This window comes from Mixophyes fleayi, chromosome 4, assembly GCF_038048845.1.
Source record: "Mixophyes fleayi isolate aMixFle1 chromosome 4, aMixFle1.hap1, whole genome shotgun sequence".
Taxonomy (NCBI): Eukaryota; Metazoa; Chordata; class Amphibia; order Anura; family Limnodynastidae; genus Mixophyes; species Mixophyes fleayi.
Window position 1 is genome coordinate 179801852 of NC_134405.1, and position 26733 is coordinate 179828584.

The 26733-nt window shown below is 39.0% G+C and overlaps 1 protein-coding gene across 1 annotated transcript in view; it reads left to right on the forward strand.

The window, feature by feature from the left end:
* The window catches only part of GRM8 (glutamate metabotropic receptor 8), a 956579-nt gene that overhangs the window by 215993 nt on the left and 713853 nt on the right, over nucleotides 1-26733 (forward strand). The window lies entirely within an intron of this gene.

A 26733-nucleotide genomic window follows, 5' to 3' on the forward strand; every position in this document is an offset into this window, starting at 1 on the left:
TCATGCACGGGTTAACTTGTATATATATATATATATATATATATATATATATATAATATTATCTTTCCATGGACCTGGCACCCACTGCAAGGATTAGCGCAGTTTTATTGTGGCTGGTACCACATTGGGACACCAGCTACAGGTCTCCATGCTTTTTTTGCATCAAATATCCATCATAAACTCAGAATGAAATCTATAAATGAAACTAAACTGCAACATTTCTAATTTTTTAATATGCAAAGTATATAATAATGAACTGTAAAACATGTAGTTTGCTTAAAACTGTTTGTGTATATGCATATACGTATATCCTACCTTGCAGTCATTTTGAAACTAGTAAAGGAGAATGCCATCCAAAAACAAAACAAAAAAGTGAATAACAAGTAATAAGCTAATAAAACCAGTAAAATGATATCTTTGCGCAAAGTAGTATAAAATATGTATAAATATAAACATGTTTTTTTCTTGCGTATCACACTGTTCCATGCAGAAAAGCTCCCTGTCTGTTCTATTGTGCTCATTTAATTTATTGTGAAATTGTCAGGCAAGGCACGAAGCTAGCCACAATTTAAAATGCATCATATTGATTTGGTGACATAATATAGCTCAAGTTACTAGTACTAGAAGATATTGGCTCTGAATTCAGGAGGTTTTTATAAAGTTAATTCCTCAGAAGTTAATTCCTAAGAAGTTAATTCTTAAACCTTTTATGTTTCCTAATCTGGATATCCCTGAGCTGTGAAAACACTAAGAAGCTGATGGCTTTAAAAGAGTATAGGCTTTTGGAGATTGAGCATTTTGCATTAAATGCCAACTAGGGATCAAAGTCCATTTGCAAACATACTTTGCAACTTTGAAAACAGAATAAATACATTTGGAATGTATATCCTCCATTTTACATTTTGTGTGGAAAGCATTTATTATTGTAGCCATGGGTTTAATGGCAAAATTTAATTTTGTAGCATTTACATAGTACAGCTATTTGTGTATTAGCAAAATCTGGGGCCCTGGGTTGTATGTATGCATGGGCTGCCAACCCACATGCACTGCAGGTGCATGGCATGCCTCCAAATGCCTCGTACATTATGTTTAGTTGCGATTTAAGTGGTTCTACCACATGCACCTCTCTCCCCATCCATGGTCACGTTTTGCCCCAATTCTCCCATTGTCACATATGCTCCCACACCATTCTCCCCTTGTCATATGTTCTCCACTTATCACGTATGCCAAAAGCCCTCCCTCTTTCCCACCACACACTACATATTCCTGTCTGCTTCATTGTATGCTGGAGGTGTAATCTTCTTTACAGCAGCTCCCACCACTCCTGTTCCATGTATAAAGGGCAGTGCACTGGTGATTGTCACTAATGACATGTTCAGAATTTTGCATGAGCAGGCCGCACCTGCATTGTGATGTGACCTGTTAGAAGCACACGTTTGCCTCTTTGACAAAAAAGTTGGGATAGTTGAATAGAATATGCTTTTATCTCCTATATTTGCTTGCCTACCTATTGGCGGCACTAATGTGTCAAGCTATTTTGCTGCATGGCCAGATACTGACATGTTAGGGCCCTGTTTGGAAAACTAATATGCACTATTCACTTCCTGGAACAAGGGAACACTTTAGGCCTCCCTTCCACCAGCACCCGCATTTAATAATAAATATGCCACCTTCCTCCCAACCAGCCTCAACGTTAAATTAATAGCATCCTGTCCTAAGCTGATAAGGTGTTGGGCAGGGGCCTGTTGCCCACTGTCAACAGCATCCTTGGAGTGGGGCCAATCCCAGCTCTTGGATCCTTCCCCAGATGGGACTATTCTTCAATTAAATGTCCTGCTGAAAATTGTCGGGAGAAGACCCCTGCCCTGACTAGTTGATGCCGGGCTGAACCCCCCATAGAAACAGGCAGCGACAGACCCCCAGGGCAATGGTTCAGAAATCATGGTTATATCAAATGCCTCTAAAATCATGAGTTATTTTGCACTTCAATGCTTAACCCTTCTGCAAATTGTAGACCCGTACTATGGGGATACATATATAGGTATAAGTCTTGATTACAGGATTTTCTTAGCAGTCCAAATAGCCTTCTGTGCTTTAGTACCACCTCTAATAAGTTAATTTACCCTTTGCAGTATTTGATTCATAGATTGCCCTGTACTACTCTGCACTTCATTTGTTTGCAAAATTATTTGTTTCCATAATAAAAAGTCAATGAATGATAGATAAATAAATTGCTGCTAGCAAAAATGCATGTTACTACAGATATTTTTTGCTTTCTTTATACATAAAAACAGGTTGCTAAATAGATAATCATTTAAGAGCTTATTATCATTTAACCATTAGCTTAGAATGTTCTTTGCTCTCTACATATGCAGCAAACATCGTCAATAAAGATCATCATGGGAGCTCTCAGTGAGAAAAGACTGAGAATGTAGAACAAATGAATGCAAATCAGTATAAATACATATTTATAAATGAACTAACAAACTAGTGTATATTGTGTATTTAATGGACAGTCAATGTACAAATGGCAGTCTTGTTTGAGCTGCTCAAATGGAATGTCAATCTGATATTGTTTGATTCCCATACAGCTCCATTATCCAGGTCTATTTGAGATGGCCAGCTATCACTATTGTTGTAAGCATGGATCTAGCATTTGAAAGTGTCTACTGATTTGGAAAATGTTAATCTACATGGGGTAATCTGTTGTAATAGAGAGGGACGTCCAATTCTGTAATCACAACTCTGAACTTGAATACTTTCCCAGACTGTAATTTGGTAATTTCTCCAATGGATAACTTTTAGTAATCAGATTTAATGTAAGACCTTTTTTGCTCACTCTTCCTGTAGATAACATTATGTGCTGGCTGAGGGTACCCTGTGAGTTTGGAATCTCTTAGACAAAAAACTGGAAAAGTGCAAGAGTACTTTATTTTCTATGTATATAGTTATGAACCAGTATAATAACAATATACAACTAAAAAAGACAAGGTGTTAATACGTTTGTTTTTTGGGTTTGTGCACTTTTATTAATTCAATTTTTCTTATGCTTATTAATATATCGTTTTTTGATTATTAATAATTTAATACAGTTCTAAGCATTGATGACACACTTAGCATTCATTTCCTTATAGTTCTATAGATACCAGAACAAACCTAAATCAATCACTTTTTTTCAATATTTGTACCACATCTGCTTATTGCCAATAAATCTGTTTAATCTATAAATTTTAATGGTTACTGATCTCTTTAAGAACTTGTGACCTATATAATTAGGTGTAGGTCATTTATTAACACTAGAATTGTCTTTAAATTAAGTGGTTTCATTTATGTTGGCTCAAGTATAATTTTAAGATACTCAAACATAAAATAATGAATTCACATTAAAAACAACCAAGTTAGATGCCTGTCTTCATAAGTGATATCCATAACACAAATGCTCTATTTTTCATAGACGATACAAATTATTAGTTGAATCCTCTTTCAAAACATTAAATGCCTGTTTAATCTACAGAATGAAATAGGTAATGCAAAGTTGGAGAAGTAGGATCAACATATGAAAACTGTCTTTGTCATTGTGAAGAAAGTAGTGCCCAGTTCAGTACCCTTTTTATAATTCCTTATACAAGCTATAACTGATTTACATCTTGAACAGAAATGAGCTTGGCCTACAATGGAGTGCAAATAATCATCCAGGAGTTCAGCAATAGGGATGCTATTTAAGAATAGTTCAATGTTCTCAATGCTTTTCATGAACATACTGAATGCTGACTCATAGATAAACATGAGCACATTTAACCTATATACCATCATTCTTTCCTTTGATGTGTGGCTACTGTCAATTTACTAACTGTGATATTGATATTGAAATCAAACCAACATATTTTTTTTCTTGCAGCATCAATTATTCAATCTACATCAAACACTTTCAATCAATAATCCTACGTTGAAGTAAGAGTCTGATCAATCTAATTTTGCTAAAAAATAAAAAAAGCCAGTAAGGACTTATAGGCACAGGGCTAATAAGTAGCGTCACGCTCAGGGTCCTTATCATGCCTTGCAAATTAGATTTCTTTGAATCCTTTGGAGATTTTTCACTCTGTGCACAAAAGCATTTACTATGAACCTGAGGAGATATGAACACAAGGCAAGAGTGTTTGAGTAGGTACCAAAGGGTTGAATGATCCCAAATTTTCTGAGTGTTCTAGCGTGTTTTCAAAACCCATCAGTGCAATGTACCATGGATGCATTTTTGGCCCATTGTTGACAGCCGTGTGTCCAAGAAATAGTGTCTAACAATGTTTTATATACCATTAGCACATCGGGAGGTTAGTGCAGGGCAAACATGGTTCACTTACATTAATGCAATAAATTCAACAGAAATATATATATATATGGTTGATTTTCCACTGTACAATTAACTTTCTATTTAATTTCCTCTATTTCATCCTCTGTTTTATAACACTTTGCCTCCGGTTTTCTTTCTTTCTCCTATCCCCACTCTGTGTATGTTTTAATGGGAAGAAGAATCCTAAATAGTGTAAATGGCCTACACAAGTATTGGAGTGTTTCAGAAGTGGAAGTAATTATTTGTGCCTGCAGTGCCCAAAAGAAGCCAAAATATATAATAAAATGTTGTAAAATAAATAATAAATAAATTAGAGATGAGCAGGCTCGGATATCTGAAATCCGAGCCCACCCGAACGTTGCCGATCCGAGCCGGATCCGAGACAGATGCGGGTATTCCCGTCAATTGCAAAACTGAAACCGAGGCTCTGAGTCATAATCCCGCTGTCGGATACTCGGATCCTATAAATTCCCCGCTAGTCGCCGCCATCTTCACTCGGGCATTGTTCAGGGTAGAGGGAGGTTGTGTTAGGTGGTCCTCTGTCCTGCTATATCTCGTGCTGTGCTGTGCTGTGCTGTGCTTTATTTTTCAAAATAAATCCAAAACCTTAAATCCGAACCAAAACCTTTCGTCAGGTGTTTTGCGAAAAAAATCCGAACCCAAAACCTCAAGCAAATCCGAATCCAAAACACAAAACACGAGAAAGTGGCCGGTGCACATCCCTAAAATAAATACCCCCCATGCTCTAACAAACACTGCAGTGCCAATTGGTTGTGAAGCGAAGCCCTTCCCTTTGTATGCAAAATAGTTTACATTGTAGCTTGTAGCCCATACCTAGACTAGGTTAAGGCAGCATTTATATGTACATTACTTATCTCTATATGACTGTATACGGTATGTATGGTATATAAAATTAAATAAAATGGCACTTGAAAAAACAGCCTAATAACATCAATGAAAATAATGTTTCCCTGAGATAGTTCCCATTCTATTACACCATTTTTATTTGGAATCTCCTCTTAAAGCATGCATTTGTACTTAATAAGATTATTTGTAGATTTAAAAGTATGAAATAAGTATGTAAATCTAATATGCATCAGTTCAGCAGCTGAGATTTTACTGATTGGTAGTTGCTATGTTAATATCCATGAAAGAGGGTGATAAATGACTGAATCAGCAACTGAAACGGTGCCCTTAATATTAGTTACTCTAACTTGAACATTTGTATTAGTATAGTGTACATTTTGAAAGGATGACGCTGTCACACAAATCATTACGTTTCCGAAAAACAAATTGTTTTTGTTGTTGTTGTTTTTAATGGTCTATTATATTTATTTTTACATGTTTTTACTTTTGAAAATGCTGCTGCCCGAGAGTGTAGTGTCAGTATTATAGAACTTTTCTTGGACGCTGAGCAACGTATATAGTTTTGGGATAATGTAAATGGTCTGATTATTAAAGGTAAAATAGATATTTGGTACATTGCTGCTAACTGGGCAGCTTATTTATTGATAGAGAAATATAACACACTGCTATATCACTGCTATAAACAGACCAGCACATCCTTAAATAACATAGGATCACTATATATTTTATATGCTAGTATTAAAGATGTAAAGTTAGTACTGTATGATGGTGACAAATGTCAGGGTAAAATAATGTTGATACAACACACATTTCCAATCCCTATGTCTTATGCTGTTTCTTCACTGTGTGAATACAGTGAATTAATGAATATGTTTATAGGGTATCGTATAAAGGCCACGTGCAGTAAAAAATGTGTGCTCTGTTTATGCATATTTGTGGGTGCAAAAGAAAATAATAGAACACATGTAATAGAGGCCAGTGGGTACCTAACCTGCAACAGATACTTTTTTGTAGTAAATTTGTTTTACTGTAGAAAATTTCCCTACCACAGTCACACAATCACATAAACATACACTTACCAGGGTCAGTTTAGGCAGATGTCAAACCCTCCACACAAAAACCATAAATTCAAAATATATGCATACAACAATGTATTAGGAGAAAGAGTAGCTGGATATGGCCTTATCTGTGTAGAGTTTGTATGTTCTCCCTGTATTTGCGTGGGTTTCCTCCGTTTCCTCCGGGTGCTCCAGTTTCCTCCCACACTCCAAAAACATACTGGTAGGGGAATTGGCTGCTATAAAAAATTTTTTTTACCCTAGTCTCTCTCTCTATGTCTGACTGTGTATGTTAGGGAATTTAGACTGTAAGCTCCGATGGGGCAGGGACTGATGTGAATGAGTTCTCTGTACAGTGCTGCAGAATCAGTGGCGCTATATAAATGATGATGATGATGATGGATAATCTAAGGTCTAGACCATTAAGTTTAGACCATAAAAACATCATTATAGCATAATAGAGTTTACAGTGCTAAACTTGATGATCAGCAAGTAAGATGATATAGATAAAAATTGTTAAAATAATTCTATCGTTTTCAAATAAGCATTGCCCAAGCGATTGTATTGTGTTTCTAACGCACAAAGTGATTTATTTTAGCAGATGTAAAAAGTTAATAGTTCAATACATGATTATAATATAATACAGTACAGTAGAACCAATACCAAAAGATACTTACATACCGCTGCGCTCCCACGGGCACCAGTGAACAGTAATTCACCCTTGAATACTGTGGTCAGAGAATGACTGAAGACCGGGAGCGCAGCTATGATTATATATACATTCAGTGTTACAGAGTGAACAATGCAGATGACGTGGCTTGCTTCTATAGGTCCAGACTTCGGGTGGGTTCAGGGTAAACAGGTCATAGGCTAGTTCAAACAACCCCCTCAAAGGCTGAGGTCAACATTCCAGATGATTCTCCCGCTCAGAAACCAGTTACAACTAGTCTATTAGCATTTTATAGTCTGCATCATATAAAAGGTTTAATCCCTAACATCAATAACTAGAGTATGCAATGTGCGATCTCTTCGCCGAATGCACCGGACAGCTGCTGATGTAAAGGGGGGTTAATATGATATCAGACATGACACATTTCATATAACCTGAACCTTAAATAACACTGAAGTGTACATATAATCATAATATATAAACTAATAATAAACTAAATACTATCTGCTCATAAATTACTGTGTAACGGAACCAATATGAATATGAATTATATAAATAACTAAATGTTGTAATGCGAGTGTGTACGTGTGTATTGTACCATGCAATCGCCATATGCCACGTGTAGCGTGGCATACTGAGTGCAATCGGCCAATAAAACAATATTAACCAATACACTTTCGTTCATCCAATTATACGACTTCGACAAAATGAAAATAAAATTTTAACAGCAATATGGATTCGGCCTTGCGTTCTTGGGACTGTTTTATTTTACCATGATCCTTCAACTTTAGAGTTCTAGAGCACATCTGCCAACTGCCCACTGTCCCACAGTTGGCACATTTGTCCTGTCCCACAAAAGTTGGGAGGTATGGCCACACTTACTATAGTGAGCGGGTGTTACATGCACCAGGCGCATGTGCCTTTGGTGAGTATGGAAATTCAGTGGTGTTTTGCAAGGGTTTGGGGTGGCCTAGTGCTTTCCTAGGAATGTGGCCACGTTTTTTAATACATTCCCTTGTTAGAGTTAAAGAGTTATCTTAACACTGGAGACTCTACAAAAGTGTTGCGTAGACCAGGGCAGATCTGGATAATTCATTCTGCTGCAGTTTGATATACCTAAATATGCCTCGGATCTACCAAAATTAGATTTTGCTATGCAGGATGAGTCATTTAAATGCGCTAGCAGGTATAGGAATTACACATATATAAAGGTGTTTCTGATTTTAGTGGGTGTATTTAACACGGGCTAACTAACCATATAATTAAATCTTGGAGGAAGCAGGAAACTACTTAATTTTTTTTTAAAACTCTTTATTTAAAGAGGAGACAACAGGAAAAATACAACCATCATATTTAACATAAAAAAAATATTAGCATTCAAAGCGTCTTCTCTGTAATTTTTTATATTTATCTCGGAAGGGAATGGGGGCTTGGGGAGGGGGAGAGAGGAAAGAGGGAAGGGAGATAGAAAGGCACAAGTACTGTTAACAACATTGATAAAAAGCAAATAGATAAATGAGCTAACCTGGAACAATGCTAGAAAAAGCTAGACCACACTATTGCATTGGCTACCAAAAAGAAAAATAGCATACACACATTACTCACAAGCAGCACGCCGTATCCAGCCTGAGGGACCTGAAGGCGACCCAAGAGCTACATCCCATCAGTGGGAGGGTGAACTGTACTTGATAGACAGCTGCGACTTTCTAGTGAAAACCACGGGGCCCACACCCTATCTAAATTATATGATTTGTCATGAAGGTAGCACGTTATACTCTCCATGCTTGCGACATGCCCTATGTAGGATCGTAGCTCCTGCATCGAAGGAGCCCTAGGGTCTTTCCAGTGTTTTGCTATTAGGGATTTAGCAGCCGCCAAGATATGGGAGATAAGCTTGTTAGAAGGCGCGCTCTCATCAGGTATAGGGCGAGAAAGAAGGAATGACCAGGGGTCCATACTTATCTGTTGTTCTTACACAGAGTTTATGAATGTAAGAACCATGTTCCAAAAAGGAACTATGCGAGGGCAGCTCCACCATATATGTAGCATCGTACCTCTCTGGCCACATTCCCGTCAGCAGCTCGAAGTGGCCGTTGGAAACATTCGAGATAGTTTATCAGGAGTATAGTACTATCTATAATACACTTTGTAGGTCGTTTCCTTAACTAGTGTACAGATCGAGCTCTTGGCAATCCCCTCCCTGATCTCCCCCCAGCATGAGTCATCTGGAGGAGGTCCCAGGTCATTTTCCCATTCCTGCTCATGTCGGCCTGGGGTATCAAAAGTGTAGTCTATGAGCCAATTACAGATCCGGGAGATCATCCCTTTAGTGAGAGGGGAATGTAGACACATATATTCAAAGGAGGTAGGGGCCCGGAGGACTTCCTGGGGGGGCATAGACATGGCGAAGTGTCCGACCTGGAAGTACTCAAAAAAAAGTGGACAAAATGGTTCAAAACTGTGGTGAAGTTCCGACATAGAAGCCCAATTTTGATTGACCACCAGATCCGAAACCACCCTTATTCCTGCCCTCATCCAATGTTTAAATTGCTGTGTTGAATTGCCGGGAGGGAAGTGTGGGTTGCCCCAAAGAGGAGTCAGAGGTAAGACAGGAGAGGACAATTTATATTTGACCCGGCATGAGTCCCAGAGGGACAAACAGAATTTAAGGGATTAGAGAGAAGAGGCCGCAGGTGGTCTATCCATATTAGCCAGGCCCCAGAGTGATGCCATAGAAGGGACCCCAACATAGTGGGTCTCCAGGTCCACCCAGGCTATTGACTGGTAAGCGGCATAGGTTACCGCCACCTGGGTCAAATGGGATGCCAAATAGTAAAATTTAATGTCTGTAAAGCCTCTGCCTCCCCGAGCCCTGGGCTTTTTGAGTACTGCTATCGAGATTCTAGGGGGTTTGGCACGCCAAATAAACTTTAGGAAACAGGTATGCAACTCTCTAAACACAGAGTCGGGAACCCTCACCGGAAGAGTCTGGAAAAGATATAGAAGTTTAGTGACCAAGTTCATCTTAATAGCGATAATCCTCCCCTGCCATGATATCATATAGCTCTTCCAAATCTCCAAGTCCTGTTTAATTTTAGACAGAAGAGGGGGGAAGTTTTCCCGATATAGTCTATCATAGGTCGAGGTGATATAAACTCCAAGATATTTGATCTTATTCGACTGCCAGCGTAGTGCAAAATTAGTCTATAAACTAGCCTTAAGGGAAGGGGAAGCGTGGAGGAGCATGGCCTCTGATTTAGCAAAATTGATTTTATAGCCTGAAAGGAGGCCATATTCATCCATAAGTTTATATAAGGCGGGCAAAGACTCCTGAGGGTTCATCAGGGAAAGAAGTATGTCATCCGCGAAGAGAGAAACCTTGAATTCCCGCGTTCCTACTGTCACGCCTGAGATCGATGCCGCCTGTCTGATCATTGCCGCCAAAGATTCTATCACTAGTGCAAAGATTAAGGGCGAAAGGCGAAAGGGCCTTAGAAGTCTTTTGGGCCTTGATAACTGCCAGTATTTCTTCCAATGTAATCTCCTCATTTAGTTGTTGGGTTAGACTACTGGAAAGGGTAGGGAGGTTCGCTTGCCTCAAAAAAACTGCTGTACAAACTGTACAATGTGGAATAAAATCTCTGAAACTCGTGCCCTATCTGGTCAGGACGGTAAATAGGTGAGCCAGAAGGAGACTTCAGGGCCATGACATTGTTTTGAGATCTCTGAGCCCTCAGACGAGTAGCTAATATTCTGTCAGCTTTGTCTCCCTTCTCATAGAACGTCTGCCTCAGCCGTTTCAGGGCCGAGGCAGTGGATTCAGAGAGAAGGAGGTTTAAATCATATCTCACCTTTAGAAGTTTGGTCAGTACCTCTTCATCTGGGGATAGTTTATGCTGTCTCTCCAGAGTCTGGAGCTGAATAGTTAATGATGCCCGTTTGGAGTTGGACAACTTCTTACCGTGTGAGGCCATGCTAACACGATGGCCCCGCACCACTGCCTTATGGGCTTCCCAGAGGATCATAAGGGAAGTATCGGGGAGGGCATTAAAGAGAAAATACTCATCAAGAAGGGTCCGGAGCTCTAACATAAGTGGCTGATCATGAAGAATGGAGTAATTAATTTGCCACGAAGCGGGGCGAGGGCAGGGTACTATGTCTAAGAGATCTGCTGATATAGGAGAATGATCAGACCAAACCATTGGGTGTATGTGGGCCGCCCTGAGCCTTAATGACAGATCGTGGCTGAGGAAGACCATGTCTATTCGTGAATAGGTGCCATGAACCGGGGAGTAAAATGTATAATCTCAGGATGAGGGTTCCCTGAGCCTCCAGGAGTCAAAGAGGAGATGATGGGAAAGAAGGGATACCAAGGTCTTAGATTTATGGGACTCCGTGCCACTGACGGGGGAGAGAAAAGTGGACGATCTATCTACAGTATCATCTACTACAACATTAAAGTCCCCTGCCATAATCACTTCTCCCTGGCGCACCTGAGAGAGCAAGGAGTCTAGGGCAGCAAAAAATGAATGCTGGTTTTGATTTGGGCCATATACATTGACTAGGGTACATAAACTATATCTGCCCTATGTTGTTTAAGTGTGAGGTAAAGTGTTGTATGCTTCTGTGGGCTGTTCAAACCTTTAATGTTCAATGAGAAGACCCTAAGACCCATCGGGAGGTGAAGACAAGGCCGCCTCAGGTCCTCCAGCGTGGACCAGTCGCACTACAAAAGAAAATAAGAACAGTCCCAAGTTAACAGTAATGCAACAATGACAAAGAGCATGAAAAAGTGCCTGAGGTAAAAAAGGAAAGGAAGGAGAGGAGAAGGAAAAAAGGGAGGTAGGGTAGTGGACAGGGCCAGCGTGCGAGGGCACACCTGGTCCATGATGGAAACATAATTTTTAATGAAAATTTTAGGAGAGATAATAGTGTGATTTATATGAAATATGATTGCGGGTCCAACGAGCAGTAATGTATGTTCCTGGAAACATGAGAATCTTTAACGCAAAGATGGGGTGGACCAAATGTGATGGTAGGGTGTGTATAGAAGTTGCACTATCACTTACATGGCATTGTCTGTTGAATGTTTTTTGTAAATAAGCTTGTTATCTGTCTACATTTCTTGTTGCTTGCAATGTTTCTGGTTTTAATTTTGCTAAAAATTACAAATTTGTGTCAAATATTACATATGCTTTGCTATTTTTTATTCATTGTAAAATGGATTTTCTAAAATTTGTCTATATCTTCAGTTGTAAGGAAGAGGATGTGTATGCAGGCTCATGAATACAGATTAGTACAACTTTTTGTGTTTCTAGTTCCGGATTCCGCCCACTGTCCTCCTGCTTGAGAAACCTGCTGTTTGTTTCACCTTCTATTTCTGTCTTCACATTGTTATTGCAGTGGATAAGTGCCTACACAATCTAAAGCAGACAAACAAGGTGCTCGCATTCACTGAAAAAAATATAACAGTCTGCTGCCTGGCAGGTATATTTTACTGCTGAAGGAGACTGACAATTTTCAAGGTTACATTTTGATTTTCCAGTAGATAAAAATAAAATACAATATATAATTAAAAAAAAAAGTTAAAATTTCAATATCACTATTTTTCCATTTCAAAATTGCATAGTGTGTTCTGTATGGTTAAAAATTACGGGAAAAGAGAAACTGGAAATCTAACTGGTGTGGGAACTCATTCTATGGGGCATATTCAATTGTCCGGCATTACGGTAATAGTAAGCCGGATTTCAGCTCGCGGCTCAGGGAATCCAGCGAGAAAAGTACCGTTATACTGGTATTTACGCTCACTATTACCGTAATGACGGTAATAGTGCGCGTGGCACATTACTTTTGGCTGTAACGCCAAAAATTGAATATGCCCCTAACAATGGAAAATATGTACTTTTTCATGTTAGTTAGCATTAGATTTTAGGAAAATACAGCATTTTTTTTTAATATGAAAAAAATCAGGTCCCAGAACAGAAATATATAAATTCCTTGTAAATTATAGTTAATAATGAATTCACATAAGTATTAACGCAGATGTCAAATAAAAGAAGATCCTGGCAGCTTCAACCCCATTTCAAAGGTGGTAAATGCCAAAGATCCTGACCTCAAAAATGTCAAAAACCCTTTTATATAATGCAGGTAGGAAAGAAATAAAAAAATAATAAAGTAAATTTAAAGTCTTGAATTGAAAGTAATATCTAATAATCGAGCCGTGAACATAATATAAATAAATAACCTATTTTGTTTGCATTTCTTGTCACTTGGGTTCCTCAGGACCCTGCATAACCCCAATACACCCTCCATTCGTACCGTACAGGAACCAATCTTTACAAATGAGATTGTGGGCATTTTACTACTTTGTATTATATTCTGAGAATATAATGTAATATACATTCCTTCCTTTATTTTAGCTATACTATTGTCTAATACTGCTCTTTAGTTCTCTAGTAGATCTCGTCTTAAATACTACTACTACTGGATATTACTTATTTTTACTTCTGTTCCCTTAACTGACAGCTAGTAATTAAAATGAAATAAGTTGAGTAGACCTTTGTTCAGATGTAATTCACTTTGCTGTTTGTCACATCCACAACAATGTAATTATTTTTTGCCACTATTTTCCACAGCAAAATAATTGAGACATATGTGTTATGTGCAACTCTGCTTCCAAGGAAGGAGTATTACTCAGTTATTTAAGTTTCTTCAATTAAGAATACATATATTTTGTATTATTATTTTGTTTTATTTAATTCAAGGTTGAACAGACGCATACAAGTTAAAACATAGACAAGAGACCCTGACCATATGAAAATATAGGAAAACATTCCGAGCATATCCTAAAAGACCATAGTCAGAATACATCTAAGAGGATTGAAGGTCACAGTGATATTGGCAACCAGTGTTTGTTTTGCTTTTAATAAAGAAAGTGAAGATGGTGCGTCAGAAGGGCGGGGGGGGGGGGGGTGTATATATATATATATATATATATATATATATTTACTTGCAAAATCATCCAGCACATATTGCTGCCTTGGCTTATCCTTATGTGCACTGTACTTGTGATGTGCAGGGTGATAAACTGTTACCAAAAGGACAGGTACAATGCTAATCAAGTTATTGGTGTAACCTTGAAACATATGGATGATGAATGTTTGCCAACAGTTTTGCAAACAGTGAAGATTTGTGTCTGCTGGTTTTCAACAAAATCCAAATCTTTCATTTTATCTATAAATCATCCATTTTCACCTCACGTCGTCCAGCCATTTTTCAAGCTTTAATATACATAAGATTAGGCCTCATGGGACAAATCCAGGTGGACTGAACAGGGCAATGGTCCTCATAGCATAACTCCTGTGTAGGGCCGGATTAACCCGAGGTTATAGCCCAGGGGCCTTCAAAGTCCTCACCAGCATTATTGATCGGTCTGGGGGCGGGGGCCCGATCAATGCTGCTGAGCACTGTCAGTGCAGTCATCCGTCCCCGACGCCGCTCAGTAATCTGCTTACTGAGGAGATCTCGCGAGAGTTCGTGAACTCCTAAGAGTCACTTCTCTTTGCTCACCATCCTGGACTTCACTGCAACCTTCGCCACCATTGACTACCCCCTCCTGTTGCATATCCTTTCTTTCTGCATCTCTGGCTCTGTCTTTGCATGGTTCTTCACCTACCTCGCCAACCATTTCATGATCACCCCTGCTCCCCGCTCTACCTGTAGAAGTTCCTCAGAGCTCAGTTCTTGGACCTCTACTCTTTTCACTGTACACTACTTCCCTGGGGGATCTCATCGCCTCTTTCCATCTCCAATATCACCTCTACGCCGATGACATTCAACTATACATATCTTCTCCCAATCTCCCCTGTCCTCCCTAGTGTATCTGACTGTCTTTCCGACATCTCCTTGGATGTCATCATACTTTCTCAAAATTAACAGTGCCAAAACTGAGTTCATTGTCTTCCCTTCTTCTAGATCTTCATCTTATCTTGATCTCTCTATCATTGTTCACAACACCACCATTTCTTCCATTTCCCAACTCAGTTGCCTGGGCGTCACCCTCTGCCCTTACCTGTCCCTTGCCCCCTCATTCAATCTCTTGTTTAATCCTGTCGCTTCCAACTCCGCAACATTACATCCGGCCCTTCCTATCTCAGGATGCCACGAAAACCATTGTCCATGCACTTATGATTTCCCATCTTGATTACGGTACCCTTCTCATCACAGGCCTCCCCTCTCCCACTTAGTCCCTCTCAGGTCTATATTTAACATGGCTGCGAGATTCTTCTTCTCCCGCCGCTCATCTTCTGCCTCCCTCCCTGCCTTGCTTTACACTGGCTCCCCTTCCCCTACAGAATCCTTTTCAAACTGCTCACCTTCACCTACAAGTCCCTCTCCCACTCCACTGCCCCCTACATCTCCAGCCTCCTCTCAATTCACACTCCATCCCATTCATTGCATTTGGTAAATGACTGTTGCCTCTCCTCCACTATGATCACCTCATCCCACTCCAGATTCCAAAATTTCTCCCGCTGTCCCCCTCCACTGCAACGACCTCCTATGCTCCATCCGACTGTCCCCTAATTTGTGCACCTTCAAGCAGGCACTCATCTGTTCCTCATAGCCTACCACCCATACACCTAATCTTCTCTCCATGCTTGATCTCCTCACCTGTCATCCCCTGTCCCGCTGCTTGCTCCTCTTGCTTTTGTTCCCCTCTGACTCCCCATTCTGCTTGCTTTCTGTATGTCCTCCCTTTGGGATGTAAGCTCTTATGAGCATGGTCCTCTTCCCTCCTGTCTCTCTACCTATTCTTCTTCTCCAACTCCACTGTTTGGAGCTATTGAACTTCTGTTTTTTTTGTTTACTGTTCTGTAACGTTTTTTCCCTGTATGGTCCACTGTCTGTTTTCTGAACGGCTGTGTGGAAAGCTTGTGGCACCCTATAAATAAAGAATAATAATAATAATTTATGCAGCCGGGGGGGAAATGTCACAATAGAACTGTGCATGCCATGATATTTTATAGGCGCATGCATAGAAGTTCATTAGAGAGTAAGAAGAAGCATTGATTATAACCACTGCATCTGTGTAAGGAGCAATGCAAAGTCCCGTCCTTTATCGCAGAGGAGGAGGAATTTTGCATGGCATTGCATCGCAAGGTAGGTACATTTTAATAGATACCTGCAATACTACATTAGGCATTGCAGAGTTATGGTGCGATACATTATAATGCCTGAGCTGAATTAGTAAATAATTTAATTGTTAGTTAACTTATAGTCTTGTAGTGTATACATTTTGGGTCCAAATCAGCAAAAAAACATTAATTACAGCTAAATATACCTCAAATACCCTATCTGCTAAAAATCTATAATATAAAAGCCTAGTGGCGTGTGTCTGTGTGTGAAAAAAAAAAACAAGCTGCAGCGCCACCTGCTGGGCGGAGTTATACACTGACCTACTAAATTTTTAGCATTATCTAATATATAAAAGAAAAAACTATTTTCTCAGAAAAGGCTCATCCAATTGACCTGAAATTTGGTATACTGACATTATTTGACAAAAAAATTAGAATAGTGAAGTCAGTTAACTTCCATCATCCCCCCTTCTCCCTGTGGGAGGGGTAGTAAAGGCTAAATTTACGAGTTGAGGGCTCAAACTCATTTTCGTGAGGTAATTTTACCTCATGAACACACATTAAAAAAGGCGCTTGCGTCGGGAAGTAACGCTCTTCCCCTGAGGAGGCGTGGGCTAGGCCCAAATGCATGACAAGAACCTTTTTAAGACCTTAAGTAGCTTGACTTGACTAGAATGCATGAGTATCATGCACGGGTTAACTTGTAAAATGAATAAAATACAATAAAAAACAAGACAATGGAACCCTCTGAAGCCCAGAAAAGCACTGGGGGGGGGGGGGGGGGGGGTAAAAGGAACTCCCGATAGTACGATAGTACAGAGGAGCTTCATGATCATCAGTAAGTCTAAAAATGTGCACCTCTGCAGTATAATTGGAGATGAGAACACACGTTAAACTATTAAAGAAATAAAAAGGGGTGGCCAGGGAACCATTACAATAGAAGTTAGATACCTCTAGCAGTAGGAGAGGCTAGCACTGTAATGTGTCTATTGGCCTGGGAGTGGGACACACAGTAGAATTTGCTGCAATGACACTGAAAGGATTAATCCACACCTTCAGTTTTTCGTTTCATTAATTGGAAATACAGGTTATGAACCCCCAGAGTGAAAAAAGGTTAGTAATGGGACCAAACAGAACCATATGTGTCAAAACTGATTGCAAGAAGTAATAAAATGTTCTTCTTGGTGCTTCTGGTGCATTGTTAGTACTGATACATAACTCCCACTGCTTTCATGATTTTCCAGAGAATCATTTATCCTGTGCGCAATATTGAACTTTCTTATCAGTCTATTTACTTTTTATATATAACACATATTGGAGTACGCTGTGTGAGTCCTAAAAACCTATATATAACTGTTCTTGTCACTGATTGCACCTGTAATCACCTATTAACTTTACCCACATGAAAATAATTGGTGTCTGAGTTTTATTTTGTTTTATGCAGTTTTTCTATCACTCAGTGAATGTTTTTTTTTCTACTTACACATTTCCTCTCTACTGGATTTGATATGTCCTTTACTGTTTTCTTTGCAATTTATATTCACTTACAGTTGTATCACTGTATTCCTCATTATCTATTAAGAGTTATCTAAATCATGTTGACTTCATTTCTAGTTGTTTCTTTTCTAGTAATACTCTTATCAGTTATTGATTGTTCTTTTCATGTTCATGCTTTTGTATTCTGATAACCCATTAGTAGTTTATCCAAACTCTGCCAAATTCATTCATGGTCTACTTGGTTCTAGCAGTACTTTAATGAAATATTTATTCTTCCATTAGGCATTCCACATTCATCAACATATGTCATTTTCCCTAAAACAATAATATGTTTATTTATAATGCATTTTTACAATAATATTTCAAGGAAATCTTTTAACGTTGTTTTTTTTAACATTGCCCCATATTAATGTTTATCACCTAACTTCTGTGCTATTTATGTTTTACATAAAAAATATTATTATTACTGGAGACTATTTACAAAGCACAAAATAGCCTCTCCACAGAACTAATACTGCTTTGGACTTGCTGTGTGGCTCGATTTCCACTAGGGGCTCATAAGCTTACGGAGCACAATTGCTGCATTTTTGCAGGAACAGCAGTTTGCACAGGTAAAGGGGAGGAAGTGTAAGGACTAAATGTGTTCTTAGTGAACCATAAAGTAGGTGCACATGTTTGCATGTTTCCAGGCACACTCCAAGGAATGTTAAAAACACATACAAAAGTTACACATGTAGGACAATAAAATCACCAATGTTCACTCACTGTCAATTTCTTAATTAACTCTAAATAAAAGTACTTGTCCTGTGTAATCTTGACTGTATTAACAGAGCAACAGCTGGTATAACTGATAAATTCTGTGTGTAATTAATAACAAGTGGGGGCCAGACTATACAATGAAACAAGTCTCAAATGAGTTATGCTTGTGTTTTTAAGTTCCATTTTATAGATTATCCCATTATAGTCATTAACATGTATTTATGCTCCTGTACAACATATGAAATTCAGGAATTTCAATATTTATTTACAGTTCTGAGCTGTTCTAATTTGCTTTAGATTACTGTGTTAAGTGTTTTGACATTGGTGTCATGGTTCTACTACAAGTGATAATTAAAGATGTATGAATCCTAACTAAATTCAACCTCACAATTTTGTGAATTGCTACAAAATTCTCATTTTTCTATTTCTACCAGTGAATTGGCAAATTGGTCTGTGCATTGTAATCTACTTTGATTTTGCACTGGTGCACCTAGATGGTCTTCCAGCACACTTCAAGATGCACACCTGGTATGCTCGAGAGACATGCAAACAAGTATTAGAATTGCACCAAGATTTGTAGGGAGGTGAAAATTTTTTAGAAGACACATTGTACAAAAGTGTATTTATCATTAGATAAAGTTTTCTGTTTTCCTAGCATACCTTTTTTTTAATCTTATTTCAATAATCTCGCTGTGTAAAATAAAGTCTTGCTCTGCCAGACTACTTCCATTGACCGCTCCAAATTTCTCCTGCTCTCAAAGTACCCATCTTACTGCACATATTCATGCACTTTGGAAGAATTCCCTCAACACCACCAAATAGGAGTGATATTTTTGGCAGTTGTACAAGTTGCAAATGAATACATTGTAAACAAACAGACTACAGACTGTACTGTACTGATTAAAAAGAAGGGGGTGGTTGTGATGATAAAGGGCATCTGTACAATTGGGAAAAAATAATCTGTGACAATAGGATTAACTAGGTAGGATGAGATATATAAATAAAGGCGAATCATGCAATGCCGCTGTATTGTGCAGATAACTGAACAAAATGCAGTGTGCACAGAAGTGTAGGATAATTTAGGCCACTGAAAGTCATGTCACAATTCACAGAGAGAATTGATAAGTATTCACTTATACAATGCAGTAAAATAATCCAGAGGGGCTGTAAGTGCCTTTTTATAAGGCTATAGCCATAGGGGCATTTGTAAATGCTTGCTGAATAACGATATATTCTATGCCAGGGGTGTCAAACTTGTGGCCCAAAAGTTTATTTTTTTGCAGCCTGCAGACAGAGCTGGATTAATATATTGGTCTTTCTGGTCTATAATGCCAGCAATCGGGTCCCATTCATTCAAGTTAGGCAGGTGTAGCTAACTTCAAATCTGATGCTCTTAGTTGCCCTACTGGCAGTGCGGGCGCAGTGTGTAGCGTACTGCTTAGTGAAAAGGTCTATGACATAGTCTCACGAGACCTACTCACTGTCCAGCATGCTGCGCACCGCGCCAGCACTGACAGCAGGGCAAGAAGAAAGAAGAGGTGCCACCTGGAGGCTGCAGGCTGCAGCGGAGGAGACCAGGTAAGTTTCTTTGTATGGACGGAAGCGGAGGTTATACAATGGGGGGAGGGGGGCCTCTTAGCCCAGGGGCCTACATTGACTCAATCTGGCCCTGCCTGCAGAACACTGTCAGCGAGGTAAGCAAGGCAGTGGGTTCCAAGCCTGAGAGGCACTCCCTCAGCCTTCTATCACCTGCTTCTCTGTCGGCACCCTCCTCCCCTTCTTCCCCTTGCACTGAATGTTGGGCATGATGTCATGCCTGACATTTGGAGTGCAGATCACCCAGGGAGCAGCCACAAGAAGAAGAGAAGAAGGCTGAAGAGATGTAAGTAGGCAATAGAAAGGTAACTGAAGGGGAACAAAAGCAGCATAATAGAGGGCACAGTGTGAATTAGGGGAGACATGAAGGGGAGCAAAAGCAGCATAATAGAGAGCACATTGTGAAACGGGGGAAACAGATGAAGGGGAGCAAAAGCAGCATGAAGGGTTTAGTGTGATGATGAAGGGGGCACAGTATGATGAAAGGTGGTAACAAAATTGCATATGAGACTTTTTTTTTTGCGGCCCACACAATCTTAGACTGTGATTATTTGGCCGAGTTGGGTTTTTGCATTTGTCATGCCTATTCTATGCTCTGTGATTCACCCTAGCTCTGCAGTTGGCTTATTTAGCCAGTGAATTTTTGGTGAATCAGGAACAATTTATGAGTAGATTTGCCATTATTGAATCTGATTCTGAAATTTGTCCGAAGCTCAAAAGTTGGATAAATAGATTTGCCCATCTCTGATAATAATGTAAAAATATACAATAGCAGCTTTATTTTCAGAGATAAAAATCAGCACTGAGACAAGAGGCAACACCTGGGATAACTGAATCCACGTAATTGATATAAAATCACATTTAATGAACAAAACACAAACTATATTTCAATATACAATATCATATATCAGTGCACTGATAATACCATTACCACTCATATAAACGAATAATAAAAATACATATAATGGATGATCGATCTAAAACTTGTAATGTTCAAAATTCTGTCTAAATAGGCAGATGTGTGTCATCAGTGATGAAAAAAGATGGAAAAAATGTAGTATATAAACCCAGATTGAAAAGTTCTGTGATGATAAATGGAAAATATACTATACTATCTCTATGTTAGACATGAGTCCCGGCAGTTTATGCAAGGTGTATATTGGTCCAATAAGTTGATGTTTAAAAATAAAGGTTTGTTCGTCGATAACTAACTCTCCTTACTTCACAATTGGTTAGCTGTGTATAACGATGGTATATGGATTGTAACACAACATTGTCACTCTCTATAGGAAGTCTGGTATAGTTAGCAATTGAAACCAATGCAATGTGTAGAAAATGGTACCATTACTTTCCTGGTCTGAAGACACTGGTATGGTGATATGAATCTGAGAGAAATCCACCAAACCGTCTAAGACCACAATCGATCCTGGTTATTTTCATTAAAAAGTCATCCAATAAAGTACTGTAACTGTAACCGTGTGGTAAGTTATTAGTGCCTAATAATTCCTACTTTCTTATTAATAATTCCTAGCTTTATTTTCACACTGTGATTTAGCATTGAGCCAGTAAACGGGCCCCACCCAGCTCTAAATCTGGCTGCACATTTCAAATTTTGCCAAACAGCAAAATTGCACCTTCTTCCTGGATTCACTCTTATCTTTAAATGAGGCCCCAAGTTTGTGGAGGCTGAAGGTTTTTAAGGATGTCATATAGAGCGATGAAGGAGCTGTAATGTAGGAAAAAAATTGAGTACTCTTATAATTTTATATACTTTTCTGTAATAGCATACATTTTGCAGGTGAAGACCATTTGAACTTCATTAGGAAAAATAACTAAATATGCTTAATTACCTACTGAATCAAAATAGTTATTTTTGACAAATTGGAACTTCATTGTTTTTTATATACACAAAATTTCCATGAAAACAAAACTTTCCAGAATTGTCCAAAACAATAAAATAAAATACTCAATATTTGGCAAAACATGATACATCTTCTGCTATCCTATGGTCAATAAAACAAAATATAAATGTATCAGCCACTCAGCAGCCCTAAGAGTTGCTTCATGTCATGCTCATCCTGACACAATGTAGCCAGCTTTGGACACTAACTTTTCTTTATTTTCATGTGTCTCCGATTAACATGCACAAAAGAATATAACAGCTACATGCACATGCGCAACATATACTGGGAAATCAAAAGGAAGTCCAATAGTGCAAAATCCAGGATGGACCAAAAGTTTCAGGCATCAGGGTTATGTAGGAGTCCTAGAAGCCAGAAACAAGACCAGAAAGCCAGCATAAGTATACAGAAAGACTAGGGCAGGACCACAATAGAACCTGTAGGAACCTCTCTCTGGGAATGCTGAACAAAACACAGGATCCTGACATTGTCTCAAGGGCGGCACAAATAGATTTTTATTGCTAGTGGTACAGTATTTACTGTGATGCGTGATCTACGTGTTGCGGTGATCTATCGTCCCCCTGGAGCACACCAACAATTTATTGAGGATTTCTCTGCATGGCTCCCTCACTTCTTATCTTCAGACATCCCCACCATCATCATGGGTGACTTCAACATCCCCATTGATAACCCACCTTCCAAAGCTGCTTCCAAACTACTCTCTCTAACATCCTCACTTGACCTCTCCCAGTGGATTGAATCATCTACTCATAAGGATGGCCACTGCCTTGATCTTGTTTTCTCTAGACTATGCTCAGTTTCTAACTTTATTAATACACCCTTCCCCCTCTCGGATCATCACCTTATCAGCTACACTCTCACCCCCACTGCTCTAACCTCTCTACTGTCTAACTCAACCAAGCCTCCTCATACTCGTAGAAATCTGAATTCTATTAATCTTCAACAATTTTCCACCTCTCTCCAACACCTTCTCTCCCCTATCTCTACATTCTCATCCCCTGAGATGGCAGTACCTCATTTTCACCTAACCTTAGCAACGGCCCTTGATCAAGTGGCTCCAGCGACACTTCATACTACACGTCGACTTCGATGTCAACCGTGGCACACCAAAGCAACACGAAATCTTCAAAAACTGTCCCGTAAAGCAGAACGTCACTGGCGTAAATCTCGAAGCTCTAATGACTTCTTCACATATACTTCTGTCTACCACTCCTATCGAAATGCTCTGGACACTGCAAAACAAACATACTTTCAATCTCTTATCTATGCTCAGGCTTCTAACCCCAAACGCCTTTTCAATACATTTAATCATCTTCTCAATCCTCCCACCCCGAACCCTCCATCTACTATCAGTGCTCAGGATCTTGCTACCTACTTCAAGGACAAGATTGATAAGATCAGACTAGAAATGGTATCCTCTTCCTCAACAAGCCATCAGCTCATTTCCTTCCCACTACCCTCTGACACCCTCTCTTCATTTGACCCCACAAATGAAGAGGAAATTTCTACGCTCTTCTTATCTTCCTACTCTACCTCCTGTCCTCTTGATCCTATTCCCTCGCAAATTGGTAGATCCCTGTCTTCTGTGCTCATTTCACCTCTAACTCAAATCTGTAATCTCTCACTCTCTACTGGCATCTTTCCATCACTATACAAGCATGCAGTGATTACTCCTATTCTAAAAAAACAAAACTCCGACCCAAACTCTCTCTCAAATTACCGTCCCATCTCTCAGCTCCCTTGCCCCTCCAAGCTTCTAGAGAGACTTGCCTACACTCGCCTCACACGCTTTCTTTCCGCAAACAACCTGTTGGATCCTCTTCAGTCAGGCTTTCGTTCTCAACACTCCACAGAGACTGCGCTGACCAAGGTTGTTAATGATCTGATCACTGCTAAGACTGAACGCCATTACTCTCTCCTAATTCTCCTTGATCTCTCGGCTGCATTTGACACAGTTGACCACTCTCTTCTCATACAAACGCTGCAATCCCTAGGTCTTCAAGACACAGTTCTATCCTGGTTCTCATCTTACCTCTCTAATCGCTCTTTCACTGTTAATTTCTCTGGAGCCACATCTGCTCCGCTTCCCCTATCAGTTGGAGTACCACAAGGCTCGGTGCTAGGTCCTCTGCTGTTCTCTATCTATACCGCTTCTCTTGGAAATCTAATAAGTTCCTTTGGCTTTCAGTATCATCTCTATGCGGATGATACCCAAATCTATCTATCCTCTCCTGATATCTCGACATCTGTGTTGTCCCGTGTAACTGACTGTCTTTCTGCCATTTCATCTTGGATGTCCTCTCGTCAACTCAAACTTAATCTTTCTAAAACAGAGTTAATAATATTCCCACCCGCCAACAAGAGCATACCTGACATTTCTATCTCTGTTGATAACATGACCATAAATCCCACCCCACAAGCTCGCTGCCTAGGTGTAATCCTTGATTCACGCCTATCCTTTGTTCCCCACATTGACTCTATATCTAAATCATGTTACATACATCTAAAGAACATTTCCAGAATCCGCACATATCTCACACAAGACACTGCTAAAACCTTAATTCATGCACTAATCATCTCCCGCATTGACTATTGCAATTCCCTCCTTACTGGTCTTCCCAAAAACAGACTCAAACCCCTAAAATCTATTTTGCATGCTTCGGCAAGACTGATTTTCCTTGCAAATAGCTATTCCTCTGTTGAATCACTCTGTATGTCTCTACACTGGCTGCCTGTCTTCTACCGAATCCAATATAAAATACTTTTACTAACCTACAAGGCCATCAACAAAGCTGCACCAACATACATCTCCTCTCTTGTCTCAAAATATCTCCCAACTCGGCAACTCCGTTCTGCAAAAGATCTGCGTCTCTCATCCACCCTCATTACATCCTCCCATTCCCGGTTACAGGACTTTTTTCGGGCTGCACCCACTCTATGGAACTCTCTCCCTCGCACAATAAGACTCTCCTCTGTTCTACAAACTTTCAAGCGTTCTCTGAAAACCTACCTATTCAGACAAGCGTATAATATTCCTCAACCACCATCTTAACCTCACTACCTTTAGCCTGTTACACAATTTCACACAAGACAACTACCCCCGGACCAACATTATTGTGTGACAGGATCATTTAGCTTATGAGTCACCCTACCTTTGCAGTCTGGCTGGGCCAAGATGCAAAATGTATACTTAACCTCATGTGTCAATCTCCCATTGTCCCATAGATTGTAAGCTTGCGAGCAGGGCCTTCTCACCTCTTTGTCTGTTTTACCCAGTTTGTTTATTAGTTTATTATGTTTGTCCCCAATTGTAAAGCGCTACGGAATATGTTGGCGCTATATAAATAACTGATGATGATGATGATGATGTGATAAAATGCATTTTGGAGTGTCTTATACTGATGCCAGATGTTGTAGAGAGGATGTGTGGTATTAGATCAAATGAGTGCAAAGGCTTCAGGATACATTGGAGTTCCAGTTAGAGCTGGTGATTGTAAATGCACCTGGTTGTGGTTCTTGCTGGGACCCAAAGAGTAAAAAATAAATAAATATAGTGGGTGTAGTAACATAAACATGATCTAGTGCTCAAAAGTAAAAGATGAGGAGTGTGTCCTCAAAAAATATATATAGTGTTTACTGTGTTAAAATATTGTCACTTATTATTAAATAAAATGTTAAACTTATCAAAGCTGAAGTATACACCGTTATTGCAAACTTCACACCTCTTCTCCACGGGGTATTACAAGTAAATAAAGAAAAAAAGAGAATTTATTGTTCTCTGTGAAAGGGATTGAAATAATTGTGTAAGAATTAATAAAATACCACTCACTGAGATAGGACCCTTAGTGCATACTGTTAAATCCATCACTGTCAGATGTGGTTCCAAATACATTTTTAAAACAGTTTTGTTATAAAATAGAAAAATTTATAGTACAATTATTCAATTTAAAACTGTATAGTAAAATGATTCAGAAAGTGCTTTCAGTGTAGGGGACAGCTGACCTCTAGTTGCTTTGCCCCAAAATAATGTCCTCTCCCCTTCTATCACCATCAAATATCCTCTACATACTTCACAAGAAATCCACATGAGATACAGTTGTTACTTTCTGCTTTATTGTATGTTTAAGGAATACTCAATTGTACTTTAGCCTTGTAACATTTTCTTTATATCTAAAATGAAATGAATAACTTTTAGAAAACAATTAAAAAGATGAATGTTTTTGAGAGTATAGTAACATTGTAACTATGACAAATAACTGACAGTAGTGCTGCTTCCCTGCCAAGAGAACAGGGGAGAAAGGGACTTGATACAATTGAGCTGCATTATCCAAAAAATAGAAGGAATATTAACAAATATGTACACGGTATATGCTTTAGGTCCTCCAGAAGGCAGCAGAAACAATAATAATAAAATGTTAATATTAAATGGGAAGCTATGAAATAAGTAAAATGTTTGTGGAGTACCCTTTAAGTATCTTATCACTGCATTATACATCTTTGTTTTTGTAGAGGGATCAACTGCTTGTATAAGGTTACATGCTAACTTCGCCAATTTTATATCCTGATCAGCTATTTTATTTATTTTAATTACCATCAAAGTTACCTCTTGACACAGTAATGTCCATTTAAACTGATTCCATTTAGAGAGAACTAATCACCATACATCTCTGTTATTTGTATGCATAAGGGTAATTAATGCAACCAGCATAAGTAGGCAAATTTTAAGCTTCAAATTGTCTCTACTTTTCACTTGTCATGTCCATCTTATAATAATAGCATATTTGGTATCAAAGTATTTTATTAGGTTTTGTTGCTTTATTTTATTTTTATAAATTCGACATACAACCATTTTTTAATCTTAAAATATTTTCATTTTGAGATT